Source organism: Lissotriton vulgaris, chromosome 1_1 (assembly GCF_964263255.1).
Source record: "Lissotriton vulgaris chromosome 1_1, aLisVul1.2, whole genome shotgun sequence".
Lineage (NCBI taxonomy): Eukaryota > Metazoa > Chordata > Amphibia > Caudata > Salamandridae > Lissotriton > Lissotriton vulgaris.
The window spans coordinates 36324308-36340612 of NC_141685.1; the positions used below are offsets into that span (position 1 = coordinate 36324308).

Sequence of the window (16305 nt, forward strand, 5' to 3'; positions counted from 1 at the left end):
TTCTCTACTCTTTTTACCTGGGGAGATGTCAGGACGTTTTTTGCCTGATCGGAGCCCGCCCCTCTTTGGCAGATTTTTGTCCCCCCCCTTAGTACCTCTAGGGGCTGGAACCGGTACTGGGGGCTCATCTTCTAGTAGAATGATTTCTTCATCTGGTATAGCATCAGCATCTACCTCAGCTAGGACCGCTACTAGCTGTGTCAGAGAGTTATTCTCCTGGGATGGCTGATGGAGTACCGTGCTACTAGTGTTAGGATCAGATGTAACAAGAGGCAAAGTTTTTAATGATGGAGTTTGGGGTGTTAAACTCAGGCCCAGGGAAGATCTCCTATCGTTATTTATCTTAGCGACAACTTGGACGAGATAATTGTCAAGTGTATTAACAGTTTGGGGTGTTTTGGGTTTTGACATTTTCAATAGATATTTCACTATGTTACCACAGTTATAACCCTTAAATGTAACAGAAAGGAAAACGCTATGTCCAAAGTCGAACAGATATTACGAAATGTGATTAATAGAGGTGGAGACTCACAGATGAAGAGTTGGGCAGAGTCCCTGGCCCAGTCCAGTACCGGCTGGTCCGGGACTGTCATAGACTGTCCCGCCCTTGTCCCGGGCTTAGCCCGGGCGCTCCCGCGCTCGTCTCGCGGGGTGAGAGGGCGGACTGTCCTTAAATGGCGCCTCCGGGCGCCCTCTGCGCGTCACGAGCGCGCCGCCCCAGAGGCTGCTGGGGGATGTGGTCCTGCGGGGCTGGGAATCTCCCGGCGCTCCCTCTCTGCCAAGGGTAGATGCAACCTGGTGCAGCCGCCGCCGTTTACCTCACGGCTCCGCCGACCCCAGAAGTCAGGTCAATCAGGGCTGGGACCTCCGAGCTGCTTGCAGGCGAAGACAAGTAAGTGGTTCGCACCCAGGGGCTCCTGGGCGGACTGTCCTTAAATGGCGCCTCCGGGCGTTCTCTGCGCGTCACGAGCGCGCCGCCCCAGAGGCTGCTGGGGGATGTGGTCCTGCGGGGCTGGGAATCTCCCGGCGCTCCCGCTCTGCTAACGGTAGATGCAACCTGGTGCAGCCGCCGCCGTTTACCTCACGGCTCCGCCGACCCCAGAAGTCAGGTCAATCGGGGCTGAGACCTCCGAGCTGCTTGCAGGCGAAGAGGCGAAGACAAGTAAGTGGTTTGCACCCAGGGGCTCCTGGGCGGACTGTCCTTACATGGCGCCTCCGGGCGCTATCTGCGCTTCACGAGCGCGCCACCCCAGAGGCTGCTGGGGGATGTGGTCCTGCGGGGCTGGGAATCTCCCGGCGCTCCCGCTCTGCCAAGGGTAGATGCAACCTGGTGCAGCCGCCGCTGTTTACCTCACGGCTCCGCCGACCCCAGAAGTCAGGTCAATCAGGGCTGGGACCTCCGAGCTGCTTGCAGGCGAAGGCAAGTAAGTGGTTCGCACATTTATACAATGTTATAATTTGAATGTTAAATGTGGGTTGTATAAAGCTTGGGAAAATGAAATTAAGGGGAGGGAACATAGAATCACGAATTTAAAGGAATGACTACATTAGTATGGTGTGGTGACCTCACCTCATCTTCTTGTCCAATCAGAATGGGGGAATACACGAATATTGAAACATTGAGGGGTGGTACATACACTAGAAAAGGGTATAACTAAGGTAAGGTTAGTTAGTTAGATGTCCGACTTCTCACAGACCTGTCACTGACCCAACTTGCTGTAGAAAAAGTGGATGTTGCTGAGGTTAGAGGGCTAATCGAGCACTCTGGAAGAAGAATCGAGTGAGGTAGAGGGAGAAGAATCATTGAATGCAGATGAGGAATCGATCCACTTAGAAGGGGAATCGTGAGAGTAGCATCAGAGAGGGGTGTAACGCTGGTGTTGCACTTAGAAGAGGGAACCTGTCCTATCCTGTACCTGTCCTGATCTCGGCTCCTTCAGCTGAGGAGTCTTACTTTGCAACCCTTGGACAGGGGTTGATCACCGCATTATTCTAGGTAAATATAAATCTGTGTGGTATGTCCTTGTACTGTTTCCTTTTCTCACCCATCCCAGGTGCCACTGTCATGAGAGTTTACTAAGTCATATTTTTGCTTTTGAAGTAATATGTCCTCTTAAATCTTGGTGTTTTGACATGTATTGGTATTTGACTCACAAAATATTTTGCATAGATAAAGGTTTTAAAAATCTCCTGCGTCTGTGATTATTTAGAGAAATATGATAAATGTTTTTTTATGCCTATTATTCTAACTACTTGATCCATTGACCAGAGGAAATCGAGACTAAGGATTGATAAGAAACAGGTATAAATAAATCCTTCAAATTGAGGAAAATTTGTTTTCTGATCATAGCGTGGTATGGCCAGCTTATGTATGAATGTTTATGGGCCCAGGTGAGTATGGTGTATTAAATAACCCAAGCTGGCATCAGGTGCCCTGTCTCTTCACTCAGACCTTGGTCAGCCTGTGGGTTCACTGTATGTTCACTCAGACCTTGTTCAGCCTGTGGGTTCACTGTATGTTCACTCAGACCTTGTTCAGCCTGTGGGATGTTGTATGTTCACTCAGACCTTGTTCAGCCTGTGGTCACGCTGTATGTTGACGCAGACCTTGTTCAGCCTGTGGGTGCGCTGTATGTTCACTCAGACCTTGTTCAGCCTGTAGTCGCGCTGTATGTTGACTCAGACCTTGTTCAGCCTGTAGTCGCGCTGTATGTTGACTCAGACCTTGTTCAGCCTGTAGTCGCGCTGTATGTTGACTCAGACCTTGTTCAGCCTGTGGTGGCGCTGTATGTTGACTCAGACCATGTTCGGCCTGTAGGTGTGCTCTATGTTCACTCAGACCTTGTTCAGCCTGTGGGATGTTGTATGTTCACTCAGACCTTGTTCAGCCTTTGGTCGCTCTGTATGTTGACTCAGACCTTGTTCAGCCTGTGGTCACGCTGTATGTTGATTCAGACCTTTTTCGGCCTGTTGGTGCGCTGTATGTTCACTCAGACCTTGTTCAGCCTGTGGTCGCTCTGTATGTTGACTCAGATCTTGTTCAGCCTGTTGGTGCGCTGTATGTTCACTCAGACCTTGTTCAGCCTGTGGTTGCGCTGTATGTTCACTCAGACCTTGTTCAGCCTGTGGTCGCTCTGTATGTTGACTCAGATCTTGTTCAGCCTGTTGGTGCGCTGTATGTTCACTCAGACCTCGTTCAGCCTGTGGTCACACATTATGTTGACTCAGACCTTGTCAGCCTGCGGGCGCGTTGTATGTTCATGCAGACCTTTTTCAGCCTGTGGGCGCGTTGTACATTCACTAAGACCTTGTTCACAAGGGATCATGGTTCATGCTGTGTTCATTGTAGTGCAAGGTTTGGATTTGGAGGAAGTTGTGTGTTTCGTCGTAAATACCAGGAGAATAAAATAAAAGGTTTTTAAAACAATTCTATTTAGCTGTAGACCAAAGGCGCTTTACACTGGTTTTGCTGATAAAAAGTGTTCCTTTAGCTTTGTAAGTTAAGGACGGTTGTTTGAAAGACAGGATGAATTGTGAATCATGTTTGATGCAAAAAAGCTCTGGTTGAAGCGTCTCTACTTCCTTTTAAGGTATTCTGGGACAGACCAGGCGGTGCGGTTGCCTCCCTCAGGGGGGCAATCAAAAACAAAACAACCGTCAGGTAAGCTTTCCTTTTACCTTCTGTTTCCTTTTCTCCTATTTCTTCTCTAATCTGTCTCTCTCTCTCATTTTTAGGTCTCGCCTACGCAGCGCTGCTTAAGAGCAGTCCTTTAGCCATTGGTCCCCTTTTTAAGCCACAACTGTGCACGCGTTCCATTGCCTTCAATGGCAACGCGTGCACGTGTGGCTATTCCCTTGCGGGCTTGAGCGCTGACACCATATGTTTGTAATTAAATTGAAAACATATGGTGTCAGTGCTCGTTCCCGTAAGGAAAGCAGGCGCAAGCCCCCTCCCCTCTCCCTCCCCCTGCTGCCAGCGCGAGGCGCAGCGCGCTTGTTTTTTTATGTCAGTCCCCCCGAGGCACAAGCAGGCATCCGCTTCTGTCCTTTTGTCTGCGATCAGCTGTAATGACAAAAGTGGATGCCTGCTTGTGCGCCCGGGGAACTGCAGGACTTCAGACACAGCTGCACATGCACAAACAACAAAAGTGCGTGCATGCCTGTCATCTGTATTCTTGTGTAGTTCATATAGCATGCGCGGACTCACCTCCAGGCACAATCTTCTGTTCAGATTTCTTTCATGCCTTCCCCAGGGACCGCCCCCAAGCCCTCCGATGGCCCGTGTACCGAGCCCAGCGCCGTGCTAGATCTAGCAGGGCCCCGCCACGCGCAGACTGTGCGCCACGCACCACACCGAGTGCAGCCGGGCACTACCTCCATATTTAATATTCTGATTATCGCACCCTCTTTATTGTAGACTCTCCGTGGCATTTATCACAGTTTAGATGGTGATCTAAGGGGGGTTGGACGTGTGCACTTAAATACACAAATTAATTCGTTTTTCAGTATATTTTATACTTTACTTTACTCAAAATTATATTTTTGCATTAATGAATGTGTATATCCATGTGTGCCTTGGTATGTTTGTATGTGTGTGTGCATACACATATATATGTGTGCGTGTTGTAGTGCGTACACGCACAAGTGCCAACTGAATTATACGTTTCCAATTATGTATATTCAACCATTGGTTATATTCTGTAATACACAATATAATTTCTATTTAAAAACAAACACATGCCCATACATTTTCGCGTATACAGATTTATGTGAATGTAGGCGTATGCACGTTATGTTATGTTAATAACAACTTCTAAAGCGCACGGTCACCTGTAGGTTTCATGGCGCTAATCATAAGGAATGTCGCAGCGGAGCGACTTTGCATAGGCCTGCTCGAACAGCCAGGTCTTCAAGGCTTTCCTAAAGCCCAGGAGGTTGTCACAACTCCTAAGTGCTAGGGGAAGAGAGTTCCAGAATTTTGGGGCGAGGTAAGCGTAACAGCAACCTTCTTGCCGTTTCCGTTTAAAAGAGGGGGTGGTGAGCAAGTGGAGGTGGGCCGATCGGAGACTTTGTAAGGGTACATGCTTTAAGATCATACTATTAATAAATCTGGGGCTTTTACCGTGTAGGGCTTTGAAGGCTAAGCAGCCAGTCTTAAAGGCAACCCGCTGGGCCATCGGTAGCCAATGGAGTTTCAACAGCAAGGGTCTGGCAGAGAGCCACTTTGGCTGTTTGTGAATAAGTCTTGCTGCCTGATTTTGAACTATTTGCAGGCGTTTTAATAGAAAAGCTGGCAGGACGAGGTAGATTAAATTCGAGAAGTGAAGCCGCGAAATGACCAAAGCTATCACCACCTGCATAAGGGCGAGTGAGTCAACAAATGGGCAATTTTCTTGATTTTATGTAATTGATGGAAGCTTGAGGAGATCATCGCTCCCACCTGTCCTCTGAGAGAAAGATCTGCATTGATGGTAACCCCTAGACTTTTCAACGAGGGGGAGGGAATAGGAGGAGGCCCCAGTTCCACCGGCCAATAATGCGGATCCATTCAGCGCTGGATGTGAAGCATGGTGGCCTGGAACTCAGCAGCGGAGTCAGCGGAGTCCAATGGGAATACAAGCTGAAGTTTGTCAGCATAGTTGAAAATGGTGAACTTTATATTTTTTAAAGCGTGGATCAGGGGCCTGAGATAAAGATTGAACAGCAGCGGGGAAAGCGAGGAGCCTTGTGGGACTCCACACGTGGAGGTGAGCTTGGGGGCAGTGAAAGCCTTACTGATTGAGCACGATCAGCGAGGAAGGATTTGATCCAGCTAAGTGGGGGTCCTCGCAGGCCTGCCTTCTCAACGCGGTTCAGCCGGATGTTATGGTCGAATGTGTCGAATGCGGCCGACAGATCCAGGAGCACCAGAGCCTGGTGGATACCCCCGTCTGCATTTGCTCTGATAGTGTCCATGACTGCCAGAATCACAGCCTCGTTGAGTGCGCTGGACGCAAGCTTGCTTGATTTGGCTCTAAGTATTCTGGTAATTCAATGAAGCTGGACAGGCAACTGGCCACATAGGCTTCCAGTATTTTGGCCAAGAAGAGGAAGAGAGAAATAGGACGGTAGTTCGAGGGATTTGCAGGGTCGGCACCTGATTTTTAATAAGGGGAACAACCGTAGCATTCTTAAAGGAGGAAAGGGAGTACACTGTGAGGCATAACGGAAAAGATGTCTTTTAAGACATGAGGGGGGCAGCTGTCGTTAGGTGACCCAGATCTAACACGGGTCATAAGCTCTGATAGTATTTCGGGGTCAATAGGTGGAAAAAAGTCTAATGTGGATTGGTTACTGGACATATCTTCCAGAGGTTCCAAGCTGGCGTTATCAGGCATGCTGACTTTGATGGCGGAGATTTTGTCCAGAAAGAAGTTGTTCAGGGAGTTGCATAGCTCTTGAGTAGGTGCCTGTGTGTGCAAGGTTCTCTCGTCATTGCACAAATCATTAACTATCTTAAAGATTTCCTTAGATTTATTGTGAGGGTTAAGTATTCTAGTACAGAAGTAGGCCACTTTAGTGTCCAAAATGGCTTTTTTATACTCTCTACGAGCTTTCGAGTACTGCTCCATGTCTTCAGTGGAGTATCTTAATCTCCATTTCCTCTCTATTTGGCGCAACCCGAGTTTTTGTTTTTTGAGGACGGAAGTGAACCATTTGTGGGCTTCTGAGTGGCGGGTGCGGGAGAATTTAGCAAGTGGGACGTGTACATTACATGCTGACAGTAGCCATTCAGAGATCTCCTCTTCCATAGATTGACACCAGAGCTGAATGTGAGTAGAGAGCTGGCTAGGGTGTTGATAAATTCAGCTTATTAAAGGACTTCCACTTCCTTGTCACACCACCCGCCGAAGTAAAGGGCTTGTTCTGACCACCGATAGTGATTGTGAACTGTATTAAGTGGTGATCCGACCAAATGCAAGGGGTGACTGTGGGCATTGAAAGTGAGAGATTATGGGACCAAATTTTATCCAAAATGTGTCCCTCTACGTGTGTAGGAGTGTGTAGATGCTGGGCCAGGTTCAAGTTGGAGAGGAGCTCGGAAAGTTCTGCAGCGGGGGGCCCGCCCGAGGCATCATTGAACCAGTAGTTCAAGTCTCTAACGAGTAGAACCTTGTCATGATTTACAACTAGGGTGGCCATTTGCTCACTTAAGGAGATAGGGAAGGTGGGCATTGCCAGAGGTGGTCAATAAATAAGTACTAGCGCTAATGACCCTGTGACAACAATATTCTAAACCTCCGGAAGGATAAGGGAGGTAATGGTGGTAAATTTGTGGTCTTTGTGGATTATGGTGGCAACACCGCCACCCCACTTCCCTGGGGGCCGGTTAGCCGACAGGATGTAGTAATCCGAGGTGAGCGCTGCTAGGATGTTGGGCAAGGAATCCTTGGTTAACCAGGTTTTGGTAATTAGGAGAACATCAGGTTTGTCCGATGTAAACAGCAAGAAGATGTCGAGTTGGTGCTTTACCAGGGAGCGTGTGTTGTGGTAAAGAAAGCGGAGGATGGTTTGACTCATTGTTGTGAGATCAATAATTGATGGGGGATGAGGGCTGGGAGTTGGAGGAAAGACAAGCTCCGGCTGAATTTGAAGGATGCCGTTAGCCAGTATACGACTGTATGAAGCAGGGTCCTAGGGAGGGCAAGATTGCGTGAATGATCTTAGCTTCCTGGAGGAGTAGTTGGTGATTTCACCATAATCCGTGGCCCCTGGGCCCGGCCGGTGGCGGACTGGCGCAGATGGGCTGGCCTTTGGCGTGACATCGGTGCACCCACTGCGCGCGTCCGCTGCGCTGCCCCAACATGACAGCGTTTTATACCTAGCCCCGCTTCTAGCTCCTCCTCCTTACAGCCGATTGGCTAAGGCCTAGGGGATGGAGAACGGGCAAGGGACGCCAGGGCTTAGCAGTAAATTATTGCAGTTTTAGTTTCAATTCTATGTTTTAATTCTATGCACAGGTAATTTTAAAACAAAGCAAATTACGAAGAGATTAATGCGATTTTAAAAACAAACGCTGGCAGACAAAGGAACTCGCAGCAACATTCAATTCAATTGCCCGTTTCCCGCGCTGCAGCCGCTTTTATACCTAGCCCTACTTCTAGCTCCCCCTCCTTACGGCCGGTTGGCTAAGGCCTAGGGGATAGAGAATTGGCAAGGGACGTCAGGGCTTAGCGGTGAATTATTGTAGTTTTAGTTTCAATTCTATGTTTCAATTCTAAGCACACGTAATTTTAACACAAAGCAAATTGCAAAGAGACTAATGCGATTTTAAAAACAGACGCTGGCAGACAAAGGAACGCGCGGCAACATTCAATTCAATTGCCCGCTTCCCGCGCTGCAGCCGCTTTTATACCTAGCCCCGCCTCCAGCTCCTCCTCCTTACAGCCGATTGGCTAAGGCCTAGGGGATGGAGAATGGGCAAGGGATGTCATGGCTTAGCGGTGAATTATTGCAGTTTTAGTTTCAATTCTATGTTTCAATTCTATGCACAGGTAATTTTAAAACAAAGAGACTACTGCATTTTTAAAAACAGACGCTGGCAGACAAAGGAACGCGCGGCAACATACAATTTGATTGCCCGCTTCCCTCGCTGCAGATGCTTTTATACCTAGCCCCACCTCTAGCTCCTCCTCCTTACGGCCGATTGGCTAAGGCCTAGGGGATGGTGCATGGGCAAGGGACGTCAGGGCTTAGCGGTGAATTATTGCATTTTTAGTTTCAATTCTATGTTTTTATTCTATGCACAGGTAATTTTAAAACAAAGCAAATTACAAAGAGACTAATGCGATTTTAAAAGCAGACGCTGGCAGACAAAGGAACGTGCAGCAACATTCAATTCAATTGCCCACTTCCCGCGCTGCAGCCGCTTTTATACCTAGCCCCACCTCTATCTCCTCCTCCTTACGGCTGGTTGGCTAAGGCCTAGTGGATGGAGAACGGGCAAGGGACGTCTGGGCTTAACAGTGAATTATTGCAGTTTTAGCTTCAATTCTATGTTTGAATTCTATGCACAGGTAATATTAAAACAAAGCAAATTACAAAGAGACTAATGCGATTTTAAAAACAGACACTGGCAGACAAAGGAACGCACGGCAACATTCAATTCATTTCCCCGCTTCCCGTCTGTTTCTTGTTTTTGTCTGTCAGATTCCTTCTGACTGTGGTGAGTTTTTGGATAGCGAGGCAGTAGCCTCATTACTCCATATTCATTTTGAATTTTTTTAGTCGCTGTTTAGGTTGTCCTATTGATGTGTGACGCTTTGTCACAGTTTAGGTTGTATCACAAGGTCAGCTCAGTGATGGCCCGCGCTGCAGCCGCTTTTATACCTTGCCCCGCCGCTAGCTCATCTTCCTAACGGCCGATTGGCTAAGGCCTAGGGGATGGAGAATGGGCAAGGGACGTCAGGGCTTAGCGGTGAATTATTGCCGTTTTAGTTCCAATTCTATGTTTGAATTCTATGCACAGGTAATTTTAAAACAAAGCAAATTACAAATAGACTACAGCGATTTTAAAAACAGACGCTGGCAGACAAAGGAACGCGCAGAAACATTCAATTCAATGAGGAGCAGCAGCTGTCGTCTCACGCACTCGGGGCACACACCATGCCCGGGGTTCTTTTGCAGCTCACTCGGGGCGCACGTGCACTTGTGGCGGCCGATTGTGCTGCAAGCAGGCGCGGTTCCTCCATTGGGGCATGGGGGCGAAGCCCCCTCTGCCGCCCGCAGCTCCCTCTGCATTTTTGAGTTAAGACTGACAATCATGTCAATGAATCAACATGACGTCAGACCGCCCTGCCCCTTCAGAGTCTGAAGGGGTGGGCGGTCTGGCGTCATGTTGATTGATTGACATGATTGTACAGTCACCAGGCAGGCAGCAACACAAGTGCGCATGAGTGGGGACAGAGGGTGAATTTTTACCCGTGCCCACTCATGCGCACTTGTGTTTCTGGTTCGTTACGCATGCCCATTAGTAGCCCTAATGGGCGTGCTGCGGGCGAGAAGGTACCTGTGCCCCTGGCGCCAGGATTGGCCGAGAGGGGCTGTGAGTCACAGGCTCAACCCCTCTCGACCAATCCTGGCAACAGGGGCGCTGTGAGCCTGTGACGTGAGGGGAGCAGAGCCCAGAGGTGGCGCGGACTGGGACCGGCTGTAAGGTAAGAGTGTGTGTTTTTCTTTTATTTTAAAGTGTTTGGTGCGAGCGTGCGTGTATGCATGAATGTTTGGTGGAGAGTGTTGCGAATGGATGTGTTTGTGTGTATGCGTGTGTGAATACATTTCTTTGAGTGTTGTGTATGTGTGTGGGTCCTGTGGGGGATGTATATGGGGGCTATTCTGATACGTGTCCAAACGGGCCCTAACAGTCAGTACTGGGGTCGAGCGAGACAGCCGGAAGTTGGAGAGTATAAAGGGGATGACGCCCTACTTAATCTCTAGGAGGCAGGATAGCTTTTTTGGGGGGTGGGGGCTGACGATTGATCACTGACTCGGAGTTCTTGAAGTGTATTTGACATCCGACCAAACAAACATATCAGGCGCCCACTCACCTGCCTACAGGCACCTGGAACACTCAGCAGGAAACGGGATTTACAGCTGACAGATGAATAAAAGGGTCCAATTAAATCGCTGTTTTCTCACAGAGTGTGAAGGGACCCGGAAAGCCCCTTAGCTCTATCCATACAGAGCGCACGAGGTTTCGGGATGTTTACCTTCAGTGCGTATTGATATTTGAAGGGCAGCGAATCCCTTTTGACAGCTTAGACAAATGTGCCTGCGCAGTGTTTCCAAAATACAAGTCGAATATGTTTATGATGATGTATCTATCTTATCCAGAGGTCTGCATTTGTGCACGTTTTTGCAAATTGCATTTTGAACATGAGCATTTGAAACCAGACAGCAGGACTTGTCATTAAGTGCATTTCTGTCAGAGTGTCGTGGCCGTGGGCCCTGAGGCAAACCCAAAACATTGACGGAATGGACAGTATTCATTGCATGCAGGCTTGCTTATCCGTTGGGTCCTCTTTAGTGAGGGAAGCAAACAGGCCATAAAGCAGAGGTGATCGGAGGGGCTTGTCATTTCTGCTGGAAACTTTTGTTAAATGGTGATATTGGAGTAAGGCTTAATGTCGATGAAAACGCATGTTTAACGGTGCAAGTTTGCCACTATCCATGTGTGCTATCTTCAAAGACATTGCACCGGCTCCAACCGCTAGCTTTATTGGAAATTGGAAATGCAAATGTCACTGGAACGAAAAGTTGAATAGTAAACATAAAGAGAATACTAATTGAAGAAAGACTGTTCTTTTATTTTTCAAGGGAAATACTTCCTGACAATCTTAAACAGTGATTTGTAGAGCTGCTTATCAAGTATGGTGATTTTTAGGTTTGGCCTTCGAGAGGACCTTTTATTTTAAAGAAAACTATATATACTATGCATGCTTACTTATGGGGCTGTCAGTCAGCTCTCTTCATCCACTGGCCTGCTGTATTGTTACTCACATTTTGCTTCCACCCACCACAGCATACCGCATGGGTTACAGCATCAGCATGGGTTACAGCATCAGCATGGGTTACAGCATACCGCATGGGTTACAGCATTAGCACGGGTTACAGCATCAGCATGGGTTACAGCATACCGCATGGGTTACAGCATCAGCATGGGTTACAGCATCAGCATGGGTTACAGCATTAGCACGGGTTACAGCATCAGCACGGGTTACAGCATCAGCATGGGTTACAGCATACCGCATGGGTTACAGCATCAGCATGGGTTACAGCATCAGCACGGGTTACAGCATCAGCACGGGTTACAGCATCAGCACGGGTTACAGCATCAGCACACTTGCACCATTGGCTTACCTGACTGTGAGTGACCGCATCCATTTCTTGCACAAAGTGCACATCTACATCTAGCCTGTGCGTGTGTGTGTGTGTGTGTGTGTGTCTGCATATATATATATATCTATATCCAATGCTGGTTTTACTTAAGCAGTGGACAATAGCTCCCCCCATCACGGATACCGGGACTCTTGTGTGAAAATATATGAACTAAATAAGCAAAGCCCAAAGGTCGGCAGCTAATGCCAATCCAGCTGGCTTTGCCAATGTTTGTTTTAGTTTTACACATACTTAAATGCATTGAGGTTGCTGTCTGCTTGTGTAGCCAAATGATATCTAATTCGTGCAAGACCGTTTGTTGATACATAGGAACCTTTACTTGAATGAGCGTGCATAGGGCATCTTATTAGTTCAAAAAGCAGAGGCACATTTTTCCTTGTGTTTTTTTCTAAAAGCATTCCTCTTCCCTGTTATTGTTGGCTATGAACCGTGTGCACATTTTGTTTTCCATGCATGCGGTGTTACTGTTGGTCAATGGATGTCTCATGAATGGTTTAAATGCTACATTTCTGTAGATTGGTATAACTAAGACTCCGAGGGGCATATTATCAAGGGGGTTTATCTCCGCTTTTTTGGCTTTAAAAGCCAAGAAAGCGGAGATAAAATTATCTCCCTATTACCAAGCTGTCGCTAACACCAGTTAGTGACAGCTAATAGGAGATAGCGACCATCTTGGGCCCCGCTTTGCATGTCAGTGATATTTATCACTAATGACATGCAAAGTGGGTGTGCCAAGATGTTAGCTACTGGAAACAGTCCCTAACATCGCTATCTCCTATTACCAACTTTTGGAGATATTCGCGCTAAGCGCGAATATCTCCAAAAGCTAACACCTGCCCTGAGCAGTTCTTAGCCATGTTATCCAATGGGAGGTGGATAACATGGCTAAGAGCATTTGCTCGATAATGCATGAATATCGCTGACTTTTCAGCGATATTCATGCATTGCGGCCGTTTTTTATCGCATTTGCGATAAACCTTGCTAATAGCAAGGTTTATCTGCGATAAAAATCGCCGATGTGCGGCGATAATTTTTGTCTCTAAACAAGTTAGAGACAAAAATTATCGCTAGTTGTTGGTTATATGCCCCTTAGTCTTTTGGCCACACACTTATAATAGTGTGAGTGTGCCCCGTCTGCCCCAGTGGAACAGGGGGCAGAAAGGCAAACAAGACGTTATTTGCAATGGCGGGTTTTAGAACGGGTTATGGGGTTTCCTGTCCTCTTATGTAGAGGGTCCAATCGCCGACACTACAGGCCACATCAGCGCTGGATAATGTCACCATCATTCCAAGCTATTCGCTTAACAGAAAAGACCCCTCAGTGCTCATTAGTCGATGAGAGGGCCATCTTCCCTTCATCTCAGCAGCACAATTAGTCTGACACCTGCATCTATTGATGTGAAGGGAAAATACTGCCATTCTAGCCTACCAGGGTATATACGTCTCGCATTCCAATGTACAATTCATATAGCGCTTCATGCCCCTGAGCTTGCAAAGCTCTCCAGTTTGTATCGGGTCCCTTGTTTATTTTATCACAGCAGTCGGTGCTGCAATCATGGCGCTTCTCGGCGCTGTGAGTCGCAATGTTGCCTCAGGAGGGTGGCTGAATCTAGCCTATGGTCTTCAGGTTTCACACCGATCTCTGCAGCAGGGGTATTATCCCACTGAGATATAAGAGCACAGCCAGAGCCACTGGAGGACAGGCAAGGTCTTCCTGCAGTACCAGTCATACGGGGAAGCAACTTGTCTGTATATAGTGTTTGCTGTGAAAGTCCCGTAGGTTCGCAGCACCATAAAAATGCTACAACACACTAACAAAAGCATGCACCCTAATATGACAATTCTCCTTGCATTTTGAATATACTAGTGTATTTGTTTTTTGAAAGAAGTAATTCTAATGCTTGAGAAAAGGTCAATGCAAGGAGAATTGGCATATTAGGGTGCATGCTTTTCTTCTTAAAAATGTATTACTACCCAGAAGGCCGGAAATATCATATTATGTAAATTATTTGTTTTTTCTTACAGCGTCTTTACTTAAGTTACCATGTATTTTTGGATATGCATTTGCAATTTGTTATTATCTAGACCGTTAGATCAAACTAGTTTCCTAAATTTCTTTCAGTTTGTCTGCGCAGGCTTTAGCAACTCTGCTGATTGCAGCTCATACTTAATGACTTTTCATTCCAGCGCCACCAGGTATTGCTTGGTGCTATGCTCATTTTCTCATCGTTTATGAAGGAGCAAATCTTCTTTCTTTCTGTCATTTCCTGAATACATTGTTGTTGTGTGTCTTTTCTCGGCCTCTTTAGCTTAGCTGGGAGCAGGTTTTTGCGCAGGTCACAAAGTAGAAATAGAGCAGGATTTTTATACGAATCCTTGTTCAAACCAGATACATTACTGGCATCCGTTTCTAGCACTTACATCCCTGTAAGAACAGAGAAGCACCAATTTTGCATTTTTTACATCCATGGTATGGATCAGAACTCCCTCATGAGGTCAGAGCACTGCCAAAGCCAGCAACCGCCCTGCCATCCTCAGGCACACCTTCGTCAACTAGCCACGGTCCACCCAAAGATGCACAGAGTACCCTACAGCCAGGAACTGGCTCCAGATAGCAAAGCACAACCACCTTGTCACCGGTCAACCTATCTGATAACCAGGCACACCCCATTCCTGTCAAGGAAGCCAATTTGACTTGGAGAGAGCACTTAAAAATGCTCTCTAATGGGAGTGATCAGGGTGTTTGAAATTCTAGAATTGTCACTTTTCAGTGGTAGCAGGACCACAAGAGTATATTACCTTAACATCGAGTATTTGAACAGCTAAACTCTGATGACAAGATGGACCCAATGAATGTCTTTTCTGTTAGGGCTATGTATGTGCTCACTCTCCAGGCCCACAAGCAGTGTCTGTTTCAGTGCCTCCAGCAACCTCTATGGCACAGTATTTGTGAGAAGTTGGCCTGATATGTAGTGTTTCCAATTCTGGAACCACTTGGTATCAGTCCAAACAAACCCCAAAGATGTCTGGTTGTAAGTCAACCTTGTTAGACAAACTATCCTAGTGGTAGCATGGACTAAGCAGCCTTAAAGGCTTAACTTAAGAGGTCGTGTTAAGCGAGCTGTTTTACCACATACAATCCTGTAATCAAATGAAAGGACACCACACAAGTATATATTATAAAAATATATGTGTTTATTTCTAAAATAATCCCTAGTACTCTTTATGAGGAAAGGGGCACAAGCGTTAAATCAAAAGCACAGTATAACATACAAAGTTGCACAATTTTGGATGAGGGCCGGTTGCCACTCAAACCATATACTAAAAAAATGGTATAAGAGATACCAATCGAACAGTGGTTAGGTCTAGGGAATCGCTGGGAGCAGTCAAGACTAGCAATGCTGAAATCGGGAGTAGCCCACGGAATTCGGGTGCAGCACGGAAAGTGCGGCTTGCACCAATGCAATGTCAATGGTGCGTAAAAGTTACACAAAGTGAGTTTAAAGATACTTCCGCTGAACCTAGAGGAACAAAACCTAAGACACAGACCCTAGAGGTGTGTACCAATGTGGGAACACCGACGTTGCAATGTTACCTCACCCACAGGAAGTGGGTGCACAGGGTCGAAGTGGCGTCGGGTTTTGACACGCAGGCTCTTGGTGCTTGGAGCTGAAGAAGCTGCAGGCGATGTGAAGCAGAAGTGTCCGGTGTGATCCAAGGGTGGATCGAAGTCGAAAAGTACCTGAAAGCAGAGGGGACAGAGTCTGGGTCACTCAGCAGTGACCAGGGTGGAACCAGGACGGAACCAGGCAATGTCGGGCGCAATCAGGTAGTTGTCGAGAGGCTTCTCTCCGCTGTCACGTGGGCTCTGGGGCATCTGCGACGTCCAGTAGCAGGTCACGATCTGTCCCACATAGGCTCTCGCCGTCAGCACCGTCGGCTTCAAGATTGCAGCAAACAGCACTTGGCAAAAGCAATCCACGCGGAACCGGGAGATTGCTTCTCACTCAAACCAGGAGGGTCAGAGTGGGGGCTCCTTTTCACAGGAGCTGGTGCAGATCTGGAGCAACCAGAAAAGCAAGTCGTATTCAAGGTTTCGTCGGCACAGGGGCCACAAGCCAGCTGGCAAGTGACCGGGCCAACACGTCGAGCCAACACAAGCAGAAGGGCCCCACGCAGCCCTCGTCGAGTGTGGAGGGGGTAGCTTTGGTGCAAGTGTAGCTCGGGTGGGGGCTTCTCAAACCCCGGTGCACAGCTTCGAGGGTCACTCGTGGGCTGCACGGTCAGCGTCTCGTGGCCTTTTCAAGATGGCGTGCCCCACGCTTCCGGTCGCCTCCACTGGTCTCAGCTCTGCAGGGACTGTGGATC

General features: G+C 47.7%; 1 protein-coding gene across 1 annotated transcript in view; it reads left to right on the plus strand.

Annotated features, from left to right (window-relative positions):
* LOC147737086 (uncharacterized) overlaps positions 1-16305 on the plus strand; it is a 138343-nt gene that overhangs the window by 95118 nt on the left and 26920 nt on the right. The window contains exon 2 of the mRNA XM_086963485.1: positions 3591-3661. The gene's annotated coding sequence lies outside the window, so the exon portion shown is untranslated. The remainder of the gene's footprint in view (positions 1-3590; positions 3662-16305) is intronic.